We start from the raw sequence: 18,139 nt of genomic DNA, 5'->3' as shown, positions 1-18,139 counted from the left end.
CACCAGCAACCCACTCATGCTGTGATTGGACACAGCAGGAGCCAAGGGGGTCAGAGGGTCCAGTGGATGCAATGTCTGCCGAGAATCTGGCAATTGTTCGTAAAGAGGCAGAACGGCAGTCTGCCTATGTAAACAAGGCAGATCGCCATTCTTTCAGTGAGGAAGAGGGAGAGTTAGGGAGTGAGGGAGTTAGCAAGCACCCATTGAAGGGATATTTAGATTAACTGCATCTATTTTACAATAATCCGTTTCCATTTTGTGTTTTTTCCTGTACTCTATTTCACAAACAGCTGTGTGCATGTACTGCCTATTGTTCTTGTTATCTGTTTTCTCTAGTTTAGTTTCTCATAAGTTACTTTCCAATTTCTTTTAAAGCACGTGATTTCCCAGAAATGATGCTTTTGCTTAGATTCGGTTTCATCACAGGTTTTGCTTCTGTCTGATTGGATAATCTGTATGACATACAAGAGGGTTGAACCTTCTGAAAGCACCCCTATATATTCACAGAGAAAGAATAAAGATTTGCTCGGAGAGACGGGCGTGGCCGGAAGTGGATGGAGGTGAGAGGAGTGGAGTGAGTGCGAGCGTTTGTCCCACTCCATGAAGCCCTGCGGTTAACTTAGCCACCTCGTACCTGCAAGATAGTCCCTGTCTATTGATCCCCTTGTTGGGCTGCTCCTGTCTGTGTGTTCCCGGTCCCTTGTCTGGCGTGGTTGCTGGAGCAGCACGACGCTGCTCGGGACGGTGTGCAGACTCGGAGTCTGGCGGCGGCAGTGTAATTACCGGGAGATGTGAGACGGTGAGCGAGATCTCGGATTGGCCGCCAGCGAGAGGTGACGGAGCTTCAGTGAGGCAGCCGCGCAAGCAAGCAACAGGTACACTATGAATGCAGCTTGATCAGAGCTGTGGAGTGTCGGCTGGGGCGGAGGGACGTGTCGGAGGTCTTCGTATGGCTATACCGTGATCATTGACGGAGAGCCCTGAAGTAATCCCCCAGACCTGATCTTTGTTAAGAGTTTGGGATTGAAGTCTCCCCCGCAGTGTGGAATCGAGGTACTGTGCTGACTTTCCCTGGTGTTCTTTGGACTGTCCTGTCCTGCTCTCTTACTGCTGGGTTAACAGCAAGGACTGTGGGGGGGCATACTAAGGGACCCCAGTCGGACTGTAAAATATAGGAGGGGGATTGAGATTTCTGGGGGGGAGGCCCCGATATGGGGTATAAGTAGAACTCTATGGTTTATTAAGGACTGTAAACTGTAGCATAACCCTGTTGCTGAAGGGGAGAGGTGGCAGACTTGGATCGTTGATGTGCAGCTTTAATCATGCTTGATATTTAACAACGGCCGGACCGGTGGAACTGTGCAATCAGAAAGATCTTAACAGCGGCTGTGTAAGAGTATAAGTGGTTTAAAGAATAATTCTACTCTGTGTAAATCAATATGTCAGGGAGAAGAAAGGGAGATGAGCACCCCAACTAGGAAAGTATGGGAACCCAATCCTTACGGTCAGCTAAGGATAAGGAGAAGGAAAAAGGCCCCCATCTCTCTGTGGCAGGGGCAATGGCGGCGGTGGTTGCAGCTTCCGCTAAGCTAGAGAAATTGGTCCTCGCAGCAGAACATACCCCAAATAAGGGAGGGCAGCAAGCTCAGATCAAGTCAGCAACAGACAGGAAAAGCCAGGGACACTCGGGCCTGCCTATAGGTACCTCTAGTGGTGAGGAAGGGGGTGGGGTGTGGTATGGAAGGGTAGGTGGATATGGGTCGGCCATTAAAAAAGCCCTGTGGGGTAACCTACAGTGGTATGGGAAGGATGGGGGGGAGGAAGGGTGGGTAAACAATTCAGAGTATGGGAGGGATGGGGGGAAGGGGGGGGGAGTTGGGGGGGGAGTTGGGAGGGGGGTACGGGGTAAAGAGCACAGGAAAATTAGAATGAAATATAGGGTATCAAGTAACACATTAACGGAAAAGATAAGGTATGACACACTGAATTATATAAAGACATGAAGGACACGGATAAATACGAGTATAATATTTGTAGTGAGATAAGTGATAATGTGACTAAGCACCGAGGTAGATATGATAGGAAATTATGGTATTCTCTTTTTTCTTCTTTTCTCCTTTTTTTTTTTTTTTTTTGGGTGTGGTAAAACAGGGGCACAATTTATTGAATATGGAGGAATATTCCTATACCTGGTTATTGGTCGCTTTTTGCTCTTTTCGTGGTGATAACTTCACCCTCAAATAATAAATGGGAATAAAGATTGGTTCATGGAACGTTAGGGGGTTGGGCACCCCCTCCAAAAGAGCACTGGTATATGATCTGTTAGATGCACTTAAAGTAGATATTGCTTGTCTGCAGGAAACGCACCTTACTAAGGACACTAAAACACATATAAGGAATAAAAAATATCAGTGTCAGTACCATGCGGTGCACACCTCTTATTCGAGGGGGGTGGTGGTGCTAATTAGGAGGGAGGTTGTGTTTTCCTGCAGACAAAGCAAGATAGATGAAGGGGGTCAATATGTTTTTTTGCACTGTATAATAGGGAACCAGGAATGTATATTAGCGAACATCTATAACCCTCCACCCTTTAAATTAGAAGTCCTGTATGCTCTATTGGAGTTCGTGGTTGACAAACCGAGGATTCCTTTCATTGCAGTGGGGGATATTAATGTTGTAATAAATTAAGAAATAGATAGATTTCCCTCAGGAAAAGTGGGACAGGGTCTGTGTGGGACTCGAATGGGCCAGTTTCTTGAAGAGGCAGGGTTGATGGACCTGTGGAGAGTGAGTAACCCGGGGGTACAACAGTTTTCGTGCCACTCTAGTACCCACTCCTCACTTTCAAGAATAGATTTTATTTTGGGTAACGACATGGCTGCTTTATTAGTCAGAGGCATAACCTATCATCCTAGAGGAATCTCGGATCACTCACCGGTGACAGCTATGATGGACATCGGGATAAATAAACGATGTGGTATATGGAAGTTGAACCCAATATGGCTCGAGATCCTTGAGGATCCGAAGGAGATCATAATTAGGCTGAGGGAATTCATAGGCCTAAATGAGGACTCCGTAGTAAGAGGGGTGATGTGGGATGCCCTGAAAGCGTATCTGAGGGGAATACTGATCCAGCAGATTTCAAGAATAAAAAGAGCATCAATGACTGGGGAAGAGAACGCCAGGGAGGAGGTCAGTGTAGCAGAAAGGGAGCTCGTGGAAAAGCCATCCCCGGAAAACTATCAAAGGTGGGAGAATAAGCAGTTAATATATAAAGAGGTAATGATTAGGAAATCTGAAAGTAAAAGGATATTCCAAAAACAAATAATATTTGGAGAAGGGGAGAGAGTAGGGAAGATATTAGCCCACATTGTTAAATTAGACTCACCCCCCCAACAATTCCCACCATTAGTACCTGGGAAGGTGAGATTACATCCCAACCAGATAAAATTAATGAAACGTTTAAAAAATATTACGAAGAATTATATAAATCCCAGGGGCCAGTGGTAGGAGAGGTAATGGAAAGATTTTTTAGGAAAATGGAGCTGCCCTCCCTCACAGGGTCGGATATCGAGGCACTGGAGACGCCAATACCATTAGAAGAGGTTAAATCAGCTGTAAAGGAACTGGCCAATCAGAAATCCCCGGGTCCTGATGGTCTCCCGGCGGAGATTTATAAGAACTATGGGGAGATATTATTACCAGAACTTCTCAAGGTGTTTGAGTGGGCATATCAGGAGGGGAAGCTACCCGAATCAATGATGGAGGCCACAATTATAATGATACCTAAAGAAGGGAAAAACCCCTTAGAACCCGGATCGTACAGACCTATCTCTTTATTATGCTCAGACGCAAAAATCCTGGCAAAAATTCTGGCCACTAGGCTTCAAAAAATAATTCATAGTCTAGTCCACCCGGATCAAACAGGATTTATTCCTCAAAGGTCAACAAGTGAGAATATAAGGAGGCTCTTTTTGAATCTGCAAATCCCAATAGAAAACGCGGGTACTAGAGCTGTCATGATGTTAGATGTGGGGAAGGCTTTTGATAGTCTTGAATGGGGATTCATTTGGCAGGTTTTGAAGGTATATGGCTTCGGCCCTTCATTTAGTAGATGGGTGAAAATCTCATACAGTAATCCCATAGCAACGGTCAGAACTAACAATGTGCTCTCTAGCAAACTTCATCTGGAGAGAGGCACAGGACAGGGGTGTCCTTTATCACTCCTGATTTTCGCCTTGGCTATGGAACCAGTGGCCGCTGCGGTAAGGCAAAATAGGCTGGTGGAGGGATTTCAGAGAAGGACTAGGAAGGAGAAGATCGCGTTATATGCGGACGATGTCCTTATTTTCCTGGGAAATACGGAGGGGTCACTAAGACAGGTGATGGGTGTCTTCTCAGATTTTGGGAAGGTCTCTGGTCTCACCATAAATTGGGAGAAATCTGTCCTGCTACCAATAGACCCTATTAAACAAGGTACCTTTCTGGAAGAAACCCCATTGAAAATAGTGGAGAAAACTAAATACTTAGGAATCCATATAGCAAAGGATTTGGACAATTTCTTAAATAATAACTTGGCCCCATTGTTGGAGAAATTAAAAAAAAAGATTGATATATGGAAGGGACCGACCCATTGTCGGTAGCGGGAAGGTGCAACTTGGTCAAAATGCTGTGGTTGCCCCAACTATTGTATATCTTACACAACTCACCAGTTTGGATCTATGGAAAAAGGTTAAAAAAAATAGATATGTTGTTTAGAGGGCTTGTGTGGAAGGGGGGGCATCCTAGGATAAGTCTACAGACCCTGCAGTTTGCAATTGGCGAGGGGGGCATGGCGGTCCTGCATCCACTCTGCTACTTTCTGGCGGCCCAGTTGCAACATCTGAGATCAGGTAGTGGCCCTATGGGTAATAATAACCTAGGTATAATGATTACAGGCGCACCCCACAGGCGGGTTTTGGAGGTGCTAGAGGCAAACTCGTTTGTATATAGGACTCCCACAGTTAAATTAATGCTAAAACCTTGGAATAGTATCAAAGGCCTGAAGGGTATGGAGGGGGTAGCAAGATGTATGCCTCTTTGGGATAACAAGAATCTCCAAGAACTGACATTGATAGGAAAAATCAAAGCATGGGAGGTAAAGGGGATAATTAAACTAGAGCAATTATATAATGGCAACATGTTAAAATCCTTTGCCTCCCTAAAGGAGGAATTTGATATCCCGAAGCAGTCATATTTTAAAGTGGGGTTGCACCCAAAAAAACAAAAATACCTGAAAAATTGTAAAAAACAAAAAACAAAAAAACATTTGAATATTTTTTTTTTTTACTTACCTCTAAATGCCTGTTGCTAGGTGGTCCCTCAAAGTCTGCCTCTTCCTTTGCCTGGGCTGGTGACATCACTTCCCCCTCGTCACAGGAAGGGCTCGGCTCTGCTCCCTCCCTCCTGTCAATCATCTGGGACCCGTTACAGGTCCCAGGTGATTGAGCGGCCAATCACGGCGCTGCTCGCGCATGCGCAGTGGGTGCCAGGCTGTGAAGCCACAGCCCGGCGCCCACAGTTGAAATGCCGGCGCCGACGAGCGGAGGGGGGGATGAGCGGGGCTTCGATCCCCCGCATCGCTGGACCCAGGGACAGGTAAGTGTCCAATTAAAAGTCAGCAGCTGCAGTATTTGTAGCTGCTGACTTTTATTTTTTTTAATGGAGCCCCTGGGTGGAACTCCTCTTTAATTACATACAAATTAGGCATGCAAGGCCCAAGCTGGAGCCAATCGCCTATCCCTCAAAAAATAGAGAGCACTGAGGGATCAAGAGGACTAATAGCTGAATTCTACCAACATATTTGTAAAGATAGTAGGGAAGGGCCAGATAAACTTAGGTGTAGATGGAAGTAGGAAAGAGACCTGGGGCCAATGTCGGATGCCCAATGGAGGGAGGTATTGAAGGGGGGTCACCAGGTCTCGGTCTCACCTGCTCAGAAATTTTCGCACTTAATGCTACTTCATAGGGCATATTATACCCCCAAAAAACTATTTAAGTGGGGGAGGAGAGTAGATGCCAAGTGTCCTAGGTGCCAAAATACAGGAGATTTGTTACATATGGTATGGAAATGTCCTAAATTATTCCGCTACTGGACGGAAGTGGTTGAGGCCATAAATAAGATCTTTAATTTAAGTCTTAAACTAGATCCAAAACTATGTATCCTGGGGGTGGGGGGAACCTGGGTAATGGGGGGGACAACATAAAAGCGGTGCGGAGATGCCTCTATCAGGCAAGAAAGGGAATAACTAAGAGATGGCAAGCTGAGAAACCCCCTTCTGTAGACGACTGGCGTAGAGCAGTGTCAGAAACAATAGGGAAAGAAAAGACAGTGTTTGTAAGGGCAGGGAATTTAAAGGAATTTAAAAAAATTTGGAACCCCTGGTTGGTGAAGATGGCCCACCCCACAGTGTGAACAGTGTAAGAAGGAGTTAAAGAAGATGTAGGTCCTAAGTTAGATGTAGAAGTGTGTACGCATGAATTTTTCATAAAGAGAGAGCTTGATACAAGGTGTATGTATGGGGGCAACGGGGGTTAAAAAGGGGAAAAAATTTAGAAATGCACTTTTTACAGGATGGATTTATACATCACATCGGGTATTAGGATGTTTTTTACTGTTTTGAATTTTGTATACTGAGTAATGTGATGTACTGTGTATAATCATGAATAAAAACTATCAAATTAAAAAAAGATTTGCTCGGAGAGACCTTGTCATTGTTTTTTATCATTGTCTCAATGGGCTAATCTCACAGGCCTGTGGGGATTGTAAGTCACACCCTAGTCAGAGGTATCGAGGGCCAATATACCCCTAGACCATCTACATTTCCTAACACCCCCTAGGCACACATTTGACCCTTTGATCGCATCTGATGTTAACCCCTTCCCTGCCAGTGTCATTTATACAGTGACAGTGCATTTTTTTTAGCACTGTATTGGTGTCACTGGTCCCCAAAAAATGTCACTTAGGGGTTTATTTACTAAAGGCAAATCCACTTTGCACTACAAGTGCACTGCAAGAGTGGATTTGCGTTTAGTAAATCAACCCTTTAGTATCAGATTTTTCCACCGCAATGTTGCAGTCCCACTAAAAATCACTGATCACCGCCATTACTAGTAAAAAATATTTAAAAAAAAAAAGTCCATAAATCTATCCCATAGTTTGTAGATTTGATAACTTTTGCGCAAACCAATCAATATACGCTTATTGGGATTTTGTTTACCAAAAACATGTAGCAGAATACATATTGGCCTAAACTGATGAAGAAATTAGATTTTTTACATTTTTTTATTGGATATGTTTTATGGCAGAAAGTAAAAAATATAGTTTTTTTGTCAAAATTGTCAGTCTTTTTTTGTTTAGAGCGCAAAAAAAAAAAGACCACAGAGGTGATCAAATACCATCAAAAGAAAGCTCTATTTGTGGGAAAAAAAAGGACATATATTTTGTTTGGGTACAACGTTGCATGATTGTGTAATTGTCAGTTAAAGCAACGCAGTGCCGTATGGCAAAAAAATGCAATGGTCAGGAAGGGGGTGAAACCTTCCGGGGCTGAAGTGGTTAAGCACTAGAAAAGGGGTAAATAGTTATTCTGATAAAAAAGTGTACCCAAAAAGCTTTCTGGAAGATTTGTTTACCACTGCAATTTCAGAATCTCTGATTAGCTGCTTCGCTTTGTGATTTTGTTAAGAGTCAATTTCGCTAAGGCCACGCCTTGTGACTTTTTTTTTTAGGAAAAGTTGCCACAAAAGAGCCGGAGAAGAAGAGAAGAGTTACCACACCCTGCTTACAGAGCTTTCCTGTAATTTTTGTCATTTTTTTTAGATGTACAGTAAATGAGAAAAAAAATCTGCTACTTGTGAATAGTATTACCTGTGGGTGTTCAATGTTTTTATACACCCTCTTATCTCATTGCAAAGGTCTGTGTAATTAAAAACAACTTTGTCTGCAGTCTCTAATGATGTGAAAATCCAACAAAGCAACCACATTTTCTTTGCCTGGGTTGTAAATGACATGTTGGAGCTCACTTTGTTTTAGTACTTTGTACAAAAAATATATTATTTAGTAATGCCTTATAGCCGGCTTCTTTTGCTCTGACACCACATAAGTCGTAAAAATCAAGTAATCTCTTGGAAGTTCACCTGCACTATTATACTAGCGCAAGAAAGACATTTCAGATTACTACAAATGGCTGTTGGTGACAGATATCTTGAATGATTGGGCTACCTTAAGGAACAAAAAAACACACGGGTGTGAGAAATCCAAAAACGAATCTCAAGTGGAACACATTGAGCTGATGTTTGTTTTAACAGACACTGTAATGTATGATGACACTAGGCTCTGGACAAAAGAAGAAACACTGCAAGAGACTGGTGTTGTCATAATAATAATGTGAAAGATAAATATTTCAGTCCCACCCAGAGGATTAAAAAAAGAAACAAATAATATAAATTCCTAAAAAATACAATAATAACTGTAGGCTTTGGAAATATGTGGCTGATCACTCACAGGCTGGTTATTACAAGAGAAGCAAACAGCTCATAATCTTTCCATGTACAGATGCCTTAACACTGGGGTTCCCCCACCATGGCAGATGCACTTATCATGACCAGCAGCGGGAATCCTGAACATACTTTATAGTATTTTTTGGTGTTTTTTTCCTTTATTTTCACCTTTTCATTTGGCCAGTAGGGTTACCATGCAGACTAGTGCAGTGTCATCTCCAGAAGGGGGTGATGCTTTTTTCAGCTCATTACACTGCTTGTTTTTTTTTTTTTTTTTTTAAAGTTTAACCACTTGACCACTGGGCACTTAAACCCCCTTAATAACCAGACCAATTTTCAGCTTTTGGTGCTCTCACATTTTGAATGACAATTACTCAGTCATGCAACACTGTATCTATATGAATTTTTTGTCCTTTTTTTCACACAAATAGAGCTTTCTTTTGGTGGTATTTAATCACCGCTGGGTTCTTTATTTTTTGCGCTATAAAAGAAAAAAGACCGAAAAATCTGTAAAAAAAAAAATTTTTCTTAATTTCTGTTATAAAATTTTGAAAATTAGTAATTTTTCTTCATATATTTTGGCCAAAATTTATACCGCTACATATCTTTGGTAAAAATAACCCAAATTAGTGTATATTATTTGGTCTTTGTGAAAGTTATAGCGTCCACAAGCTATGGTACCAATATCTGAAAATTGATCACACCTGAAGTACTGACGGCCTATCTCATTTCTTGAGACCCTAACATGCCAGAAAAGTACAAATACCCCCCAAATGACCCCTTTTTGGAAAGAAGACATTTCAAGGTATTTAGAAAGATGCATGATGAGTTTTTTGAAGTTGTCATTTTTTCCCACAATTCTTTGCAAAATCAAGTTTTTTTTTTTTCTTTTTTTTTTTTTCACAAAATTGTCATATTAGCAGGGTATTTCTCACAGACCGCATATGCATACCACAAATTACACCCCAAAACACATTTTGCTATTACTTCCGAGTATGGCGATACCACATGTGTGAGACTTTTACACAGCGTGGCCACATACAGAGGCCCAACATGCAGGGGAGCACCTTCAGGCGTTCTGGAGCACCCAGGCCAATTCTGACATTTCTCTCCTACATGTAAAAATCATCATTTATTTGCTAGAAAATTACATAGAACCCCAAAACATTATATATGTTTTTTTAGCAAAGACCCTAGAGAATACAATAGCGGTCATTGCAACTTTTTATCTCGCACGATATTTGCGCAGCAATTTTTGGAACGCGTTTTTTTTGGAAAAAAAACTGTTTTTTGCTTTAAAAAAAAACAAAACAGTAAGGTTAGCCCAATGTTTTTGCATAATATGAAAGATGAAGTTACGCCAAGTTAATAGATACCTAACATGTCACCTTTCAAAATTGCACACGCTTGTGGAATGGCGCCAAACTTCACCACTTAAAAATCCCCATAGGCGACGCTTTAAAATTTTTTACTGGTTACAAATTTTGAGTTACAGAGGAGGTCTAGGGCCAAAATTATTGCTCTCGCTCTACCGATCGCAGCGATACCTCACATGTGTGGTTTGAACACCGTTTTCATATGTGGGCGGGACTTACGTATGCGTTCGCTTCTGCATGCGAGCACACGGACAGGGGCGCTTTAAAAAATTTTTATTTTTTTTTATTGTTCATTTTACTTTATTTTAGTTTGACACTTTTTTCCAAAAAAAAAAATTTTTTGATCACCTTTATTCCTATTACAAGGAATGTAAACATCCCTTGTAATAGGAATATGGCATGACAGGTCCTCTTTACAGTGAGATATGGGGTCAATAAGACCCCACATCTCACCTCTAGGCTGTTCCTGAAATAAAAAAAAAAAAAAAAAAAAAAAAAAGATCCTGGCTTCGATCGTAGCGGTGAGTCGGTAGAAGCACCGGAGGGCGGCGGGAGGGGGGGGCGTCCCCTCTCACCTCCCGTAAGAACGATCAAGCAGTGTAACAGCCGCTACGATCATTCTTATGGTGTAGGGAATCGCCGGCTGAAAAAGATGATATCTGAATGATGCCTGTAGCTGCACCCATCATTCAGATATCCCCGCACAAAGTCAAGGACGTCGTATGACGGAAGGCGGGAAGTGGTTAAAACGCTTTTTTTTTTTTTTAACACAAAGTTGTCCATTTATACAATATTTCTAACACATAGCATGTATATACCAAAAATGACCCCCCAAAATAGATTCTCCTACTATTCCTGAGTACGGCGATACCACATGTGTGAGACTTCCACAGCCTGGCCACATACAGAGGCTGGGTACGGCTGAGCATGGCTGGGTATTGCAGAGTATCGCCGAGTATGACTGGGTATGGCAGAGTATGGCTGGGTATCACCGAGTATTGCAGAGTATGGCTGGGTATGGCAGAGTATGGCTGGGTATGGCAGAGTATGGCTGGGTATGGCAGAGTATGGCTGGGTATGGCAGAGTATTGCGGGTTATGGCAGAGTATTGCAGAGCATGGCTGGGTATGGCAGAGTATTGCGGGTTATGGCAGAGTATTGCGGGTTATGGCAGAGTATTGCAGATTTTTGTGGGGTATTGCAGAGTATGGCTGGGTATCACTGAGTATTGCAGAGTATGGCTGGGTATTGCAGGGTATGGCAGAGTATTGCGGGGTATTGCAGGGTATGGCAGAGTATTGCGGGGTATTGCGGGGTATTCCAGGGTATGGCAGAGTATTGCGGGGTATTGCAGGGTATGGCAGAGTATTGCGGGGTATGGCAGAGTATCGCAGGGTATGGCAAAGTATTGCGGGGTATGGCAGAGTATTGCGGGGTATGGCAGAGTATTTCGGGGTATTGCAGGGTATGGCAGAGTATTTCGGGGTATTGCAGGGTATGGCAGAGTATTTCGGGGTATTCCAGGGTATGGCAGAGTATTGTGGGGTATTCCAGGGTATGGCAGAGTATTGTGGGGTATTCCAGGGTATGGCAGAGTATTGTGGGGTATTCCAGGGTATGGCAGAGTATTGCGGGGTATGGCAGAGTATTGCGGGGTATTCCAGGGTATGGCAGAGTATTGCGGGGTATGGCAGAGTATTTTGGGGTATTGCAGGGTATGGCAGAGTATTGCGAGGTATTGCGGGGTATGGCAGAGTATTGCGGGGTATGGCAGAGTATTGCGGGGTATGGCAGGGTATGGCAGAGTATTGCACAGCATTGCAGGGCATGCAGAGTAGTAGGGATGGCTGAGCATGGATGGATGGATGGCTGGATGTCTCTGTGCAGCGCTGTGGGCACTACAGATGCAGCCCACAACGCTGCAGCCATCCATCCATCCGCCTCTTCGGTCACTGTGTACCGATCGGTACACAGGAGGGGAGGAGAGGGGGAGGAGAGGAACCGGCGTCATCAGATGACGCCGGTTTGTTTACATGTGATCGCTCCGTCATTTGACGGAGCGATCACATGGTAAACGGCCGCGATCAGCGGCCATTTACCGGGATCTGTGATGCGCCGGGTCCTGTGGACCCGGCGATCACGGATGCTCTCGAGTGCGCGCCCTAGGGGGCGCGCGAGAGCAGAATTCTGGGAGGACGTCCCTGGACGTCCTCCCAGAGTTAAACAACCGCCCTGTAGCCGTCATTTGGCTATGGGCCGGTTGTTAAGTGGTTAAAGTTGTTTTTAAAGGTATTTAAAAAAAATAACAAACATGTTATACTTACCTGCTCTGTGCAATGGTTTAGCACAGAGCAGCTCTAATCCTCCTCTTTTTGGAGCCCCAGCGCTCCTGGCTCCTCCCCCCCAACCAAGTGCCCCCATACCAAACCACTTGCTATGAAGGCACTCATGTGTGCTCACTACTGAGCTGGTTCTGTGTGTCCATTGACACCCAGAGCGAGACTTGGCTCTGTCCCCCACTCCCTTCTCACTAGCTGTGATTGACAGCAACAAAAGACAATGGCTCCTGGTGCTGTCATTCTGTCCAGTGAGGAGAGAAAAAAACACTGCTCCTGTGCATATCACTGGATCAAGATCGGGCTCAGGTAACTATAAGGAGGGGCAGCTGCATCCAGAATGGAATACATTAAGGTAAAAAGAAAAAGCCTTCTGCCTTTAGAATCACTTTAATTTGAGTTATCATATAGCGACATTTCATTCACGTCACTGTATAGCAATACAGAGACATGTGGTGCCATCTAGTGGGGTGTGCAAAATTGCAGACATGCTGTATATATATATATATATATCACACCAGTAGCTCAGTTGTTTTCTATGTGCCCTAGCAGTGACCTGCATTTATCCTGTGGGGAAAAATACAGATCACCACACAGTGTGAACAAGACCTTATTCTGGTGTGTTTCAACTTCCCTTAACAGACTAAGCTGTCCAGCAAAAATGTCAGTTAAAGGCTTAGGAAAAAACATTTAACATTGACAGGGTTGCTTACAATGGTCAGTTTTTATTAATTTTTTAAAAACCTTTATCCCAAAAGAAAAAAAAATGTTCCTGTAAGAGCTCTTTCACACTGCGCCACCTAGGGCGTCAGCGGTAAAGAGGCGCTATTTTTAGCTCCGCTTTACCGTCATTTTAGCAGCACTATTCGACCGCTAGCGGGGGGCTGTTTTTAACCCCCCCCGCTAGCGGCCGAAAAGGGGGTAAATCCGCCCGTAAAACACAGCCGGAATGTGGTTTTGCTGGCAGTATCGCAACTCTGCCCCACTGATTTCTACCAAAGGGGGCCCCAGACTTCCTTTATTAAAAAAATTGCCTCCTTTGCCAAGCTCTGGTCATGTCTTACTCCATCTCAACAGGCAGTTTTGTTACACGATGAAGGGTTTGCTGATACCTTTCCAGGTGTTAATTTAGATCTTAGAATATATTTGAGCATGATGGTAACTTGTTTTCCGGGAGAAAGCTCCTTGAACAAATTGACACTGAATTATCTGAAAACCGCAGCGACCCATGAAAGACTAAGTGCTCTGTGCCTACTGGCTGGCGAGAGCAGTGTCCTCAAGATGATACAATTTGATGAGTTAGTTAAAGTGGTTGTAAACCCTTACAGACCACTTTAACCTACAGGTAAGCCTAGATTAAGGCTTACCTGTAGGTGCAAAAAATATCTCCTTAACCTACACAGTTAAGGAGATATTTTCCTAAAAACGGGCACCGATGTCTACGGTGCATGTGCGCCATAGACAATGGCACAGGCGCACTGAGCGTGCCATTAGTGAAGGCGATCACGCTGTCACTGACGGCTCCCGCGCGCATGCCCCGGAGTGACGTCATCGCTGCTCCGGCCAGTCACAGCGCCGGAGCAGCGATACCCGGAAGTCACTCCGGGTATCATGGCGGCGACGGAGGAGGTGAATGAGGGTCGCTTCGGGGGCTTCAATCTCAGGTAAGTAATTCATAATGAGCTAGTATGCCTTTGTCCTGCAGGGTGTTTTTTTTTTTTATTTTTTTTTTTTAGAGAGGGTTTACTTCCTCTTTAAAGATGTATAACTGTGATGTATGACTTGCCAGTTCCAATCACCTGTGTAATGTGTATTTTTACAGTCAATAAAATTGAGAAAAAACATCAGACAAGTGTCTTCTTTGGAACATAACATATATATTTTTTAGAACAACTGCGGTTTTTCATACAATTTTTTATTTGTCATATAATTTTATTTCTATGTTGAGGGGCCTCCGAACCAGACCTCCAAGGTCTAAATTTGGCCCTGAGCCTGTGTGGGTTTTCTTCCCACACGCCAAAGAAATGCTGGTAGGTTAATTGGCTCCTGTCTTAATTAGCCCTAGTATGTGTATAAATGAATGTGAGCTAGGGACATTAGATTGTAAGCTCCTTGGGGGCAGGAACTGATGTGAATGTACAATTTATATGTAAAGCACTTTATAAATTGTTGGCACTATATAAGTACGTGTAATTAATAAACTCTCCACTCCACTGTACTCCCTCAACTATCTCGGCTCCAACTGTAGGTGGAAGATCTGGAGGATAGGAGCCTCCGCAACAATGTTCGCATATGAGATCTTCCTGAAGCAGCCACTCCCACAAACCTGAAGGACACTGTTCTAGAAATCTTTTTTTGATTCCTGGCTGAAGCATTTCCAGATGTTATCCTTATCAATAGGGCTCTTTGGGCCCTGGGGCCCCGCTCAACTGACGCAGATCACCCCAGGGACATACCTCTTGCATTATTACTCTATGAAGAAAGGCATTGTACAGGTGAACTGGAAAAAAGGTGCAGTTGACATTAATGGAGTCTCAATTCATATCTTACCAGTACACCCCAGGAACACCTTGAGCGGACGTGCTATCTTAAAGCTCCTCCTTGAGGTGAATGCTAGTGGAAGGGGCAAGGGAACAAAGGTGACTTGCAGATAATTATTATTATAGGAGGGGCAGTCTTTTGAGATGTTTATCTGCTGGCTATGGTTGGGGCCCTTTAAGAGTGTACATGCAGTATAGGTACAAGATAGGTACGGTATAGTCTTCTATAGTGCTAGAGTGGTTCAGAGCCAGTAAAGGTTTGGTATGATGTGGCATAGGGTTGGCATATTCATATCTTACCAATACACCCCAGGAACACCTTGAGCGGACATGCTATCTTAAAGCTCCTCCTTGAGGTGAATGCTAGTGGAAGGGGCAAGGGAACAAAGGTGACTTGCAGAATAATTATTATTATAGGAGGGGTAGTCTTTTGAGATGTTTATCTGCTGGCTATGGTTGGGGCCCTTTAAGAGTGTACATGCAGTATAGGTACAAGATAGGTACGGTATAGTCTTCTATAGTGCTAGAGTGGTTCAGAGCCAGTAAAGGTTTGGTATGATGTGGTATAGGGTTGGTATAGATGCAATCTAGGTTTGGAATAAGTGCAGTATAGGGTGCTGTATGGGTGCTATAAAAATTGGGTATACTTGGTGAATAGCCTTTTCTCCCCGTGGGAGGCTGCAGTGACCTCTGGCTGTAGAAAGGGGTCCCCTTGGCCTCTTCCTAGAATCCTCTGGTGATCAGCGGTGAAAAGCAGAGGGTGACTGGACACTCTAGTCTCCCTGCTGTATTGTATGCTGTGCTGCCCCTGGGTGTTCTCACTTCCAGTCTCAGGCTCAGATCTCTGCTGGTATAGATTTCCACTGGCAGACGAATATCCAGACAGAGATGCTCTCTCTCTCCAATCTCCTTGGCATGAAGAGGAAGAGCTTTCACAGGCAGTTAAATAAAAATCATCTCTCCACTCCTTATACTGCACAGTGAATATTGGTATCAGTAGTGTCCACAAGACACAGAGAGCACAGCTCAGCCCCACTCCTACCTCAGCCCTACCTGGCTATGATTAACAGCAGCGGGAGCCAATGGCTCCTGCATCTCAGCCAATCAGAAGGGAGAGACCCAGGAGAGCCTTGAGTCTTGTGCACATCCCTGGATCGAAATCTGGCTTAGGTAAGTTTTAGGGGGGCTGAGGGGGGAGCTGCACACTGAAGGTTTTTTACCTTCATGTATAGATGCACGAAGGTAAAAACCTTCAGCCTTTACAACCACTTTAAAGATTGGGAAGTAGCAATATCAGTTTTAGTGTTTTTGTTTAAATACTGATTTAACCTACTCTGCCACAAACCAACTCTACCAGCCAAAGGTAGCAATGTTGTAAGCAGCAGTGGGAAAAGATACAGCCATTTGTTTTCTAAGGTGGTTGTAAAGAGGGCCTACATGGGGTCAGAATGAGATAGGGGATTTCCACACGGACTTGTTCATGCTGTTGACCTGCATTTATCTGTATTGATCAATACAGGTTCAACGCAAGGGCACATAGAATTGTTTTCCATGTCCCCTGTTCACACCACATGTCTGCATTAAGGTAGTATGCATTGTGTTGAATAAAAAATTCATGCAGTTATACGCAAAGCAACTCATCGCACTGCAGCACATTATTATACTTTGTGATACATAGACTGGATTGAAGTGACATTTTGTGACATTTTACTGAAAGTAAAAGAAAAAGGTAAACAGTGCGTGGCATTGTAACAACACAGAGCACCATCGCTACACAACAAATAAACTTTTACTTAGGAAATCCAATAAAAGTAACTCCTAGCAGATGTTATGCAGTTATATATTTACTAAAAATCATTAAATGAATTTTCAAATGCACTAAATTTGACTTTCTATCAGCCTCCTGTAATCCTCTGTGCAATACAACTCAGAAAGGAAAGAGTAAGCCAATCAAGGGTACTGACAAAAGAGAACCGGTGAATAGGCTCATGAGTGTGCTGCTGTATTCAATCACAGTTAGGAAGAAGTTGGGCACCTAGGTATTTTGATCCACTGGCAGTAAAGAAATATCAGTTTGGCTATTCTGTCTAACAGGTCTGTGTAAGTCTCTGGATTGGGTGGAAAAAAATACAAATCCTTTGGCCAATAAAGCTCTTATATGCTGTAAATACAGTGAAGTATTTCTATGGTGTATTTGGCTGTTTGCCTAGAGTTCAGCCTTAACCACTCAAGTACCAGCCTGTAAAATCCCTTCCTTACCAAGCCATTTTTTAGTTTTCAGTGCTGTGATAGTTTGACTGATAATACCTTGGGCATGCAAAAATCTCATTACTTGCAGTGTGGGAAATATGCATTTCACATACCGCACGGAAACGCTCTGCCCGCTGCAGATGCATGTGGATGCCATTCATTTTTAATGGCAACCCCAAGCATCTAGCAAACATGGGTGGATTTGTGGCCACCAAAATGCATGTCAACGCAGTACCATGCGATTTGGTGCAACACAATTTTAAAAATAATGTCTGCTGTATTTTTTGCATGTTCCTGCAGGTTTGGCAGGATATTGATAATAATGGATTGGAATGTGCATAAAATACTTGTGTGCAGATTCATCTATATGGTGTGAACCTGACCTTAGACAAATAGAGCTTCTTATCTTGGTATTTAATGGTTTTTATGTTTTACTATATAAAGGAAAATTGACGTAAAATATTGAAAAAAAATTATTTCATATTTCTGTTATGAAACAGCAAAAAAAAGTGCTAGATACATACAGTGGGAGGATGGCAATGAAAGGGTTAATGGACAGGATAAAGGTGGTGTAGGGTTAATTTCAAGTCACTAGAGACAGGATGGACCTGAGATGTATAGGAGAAGAGGGGAAGGTGAAAGAGTTAAAAAAAAAATCCCACAATCAAACCTCTTCCTAAACCTGCTGATATTTGTGCCCTAACACTAGCAAATGATGGTTCCTCCTTCCTCTATTGTAATAAGAAGAGGTGGACTCTCCAGTGTAAACAGTACATTGCAATTATTGTTAAAGGACATCACAGTGATCACATGGTATAGAGCCGCTCAGATCGGCTCTGTATGCCGCGTCTGTGAACCAAGCTGTCCGGTGATGACTCGGTTCACAGCCATAATCCAGTACACTATGTGGAGAACTGCAGCGCTCATCTGAATGCAGTATATTAAAACGATTAATGATGAATTTATTAGGATAAAAAATTAAATAAGAATTAACTCACAGGGTAAGGGTTAAAAAGGCTAGTCACAAGGGGAGGCTCGCTGTGAAATCCTGATCCAGATAGCCGGTGGTGTGAGGTGCTGCTGCTGTCTCGCTAAC

Source organism: Aquarana catesbeiana, linkage group LG02 (assembly GCF_042186555.1).
Source record: "Aquarana catesbeiana isolate 2022-GZ linkage group LG02, ASM4218655v1, whole genome shotgun sequence".
Taxonomy (NCBI): domain Eukaryota; kingdom Metazoa; phylum Chordata; class Amphibia; order Anura; family Ranidae; genus Aquarana; species Aquarana catesbeiana.
Note: the sequence above shows the minus strand (reverse complement) of the source record.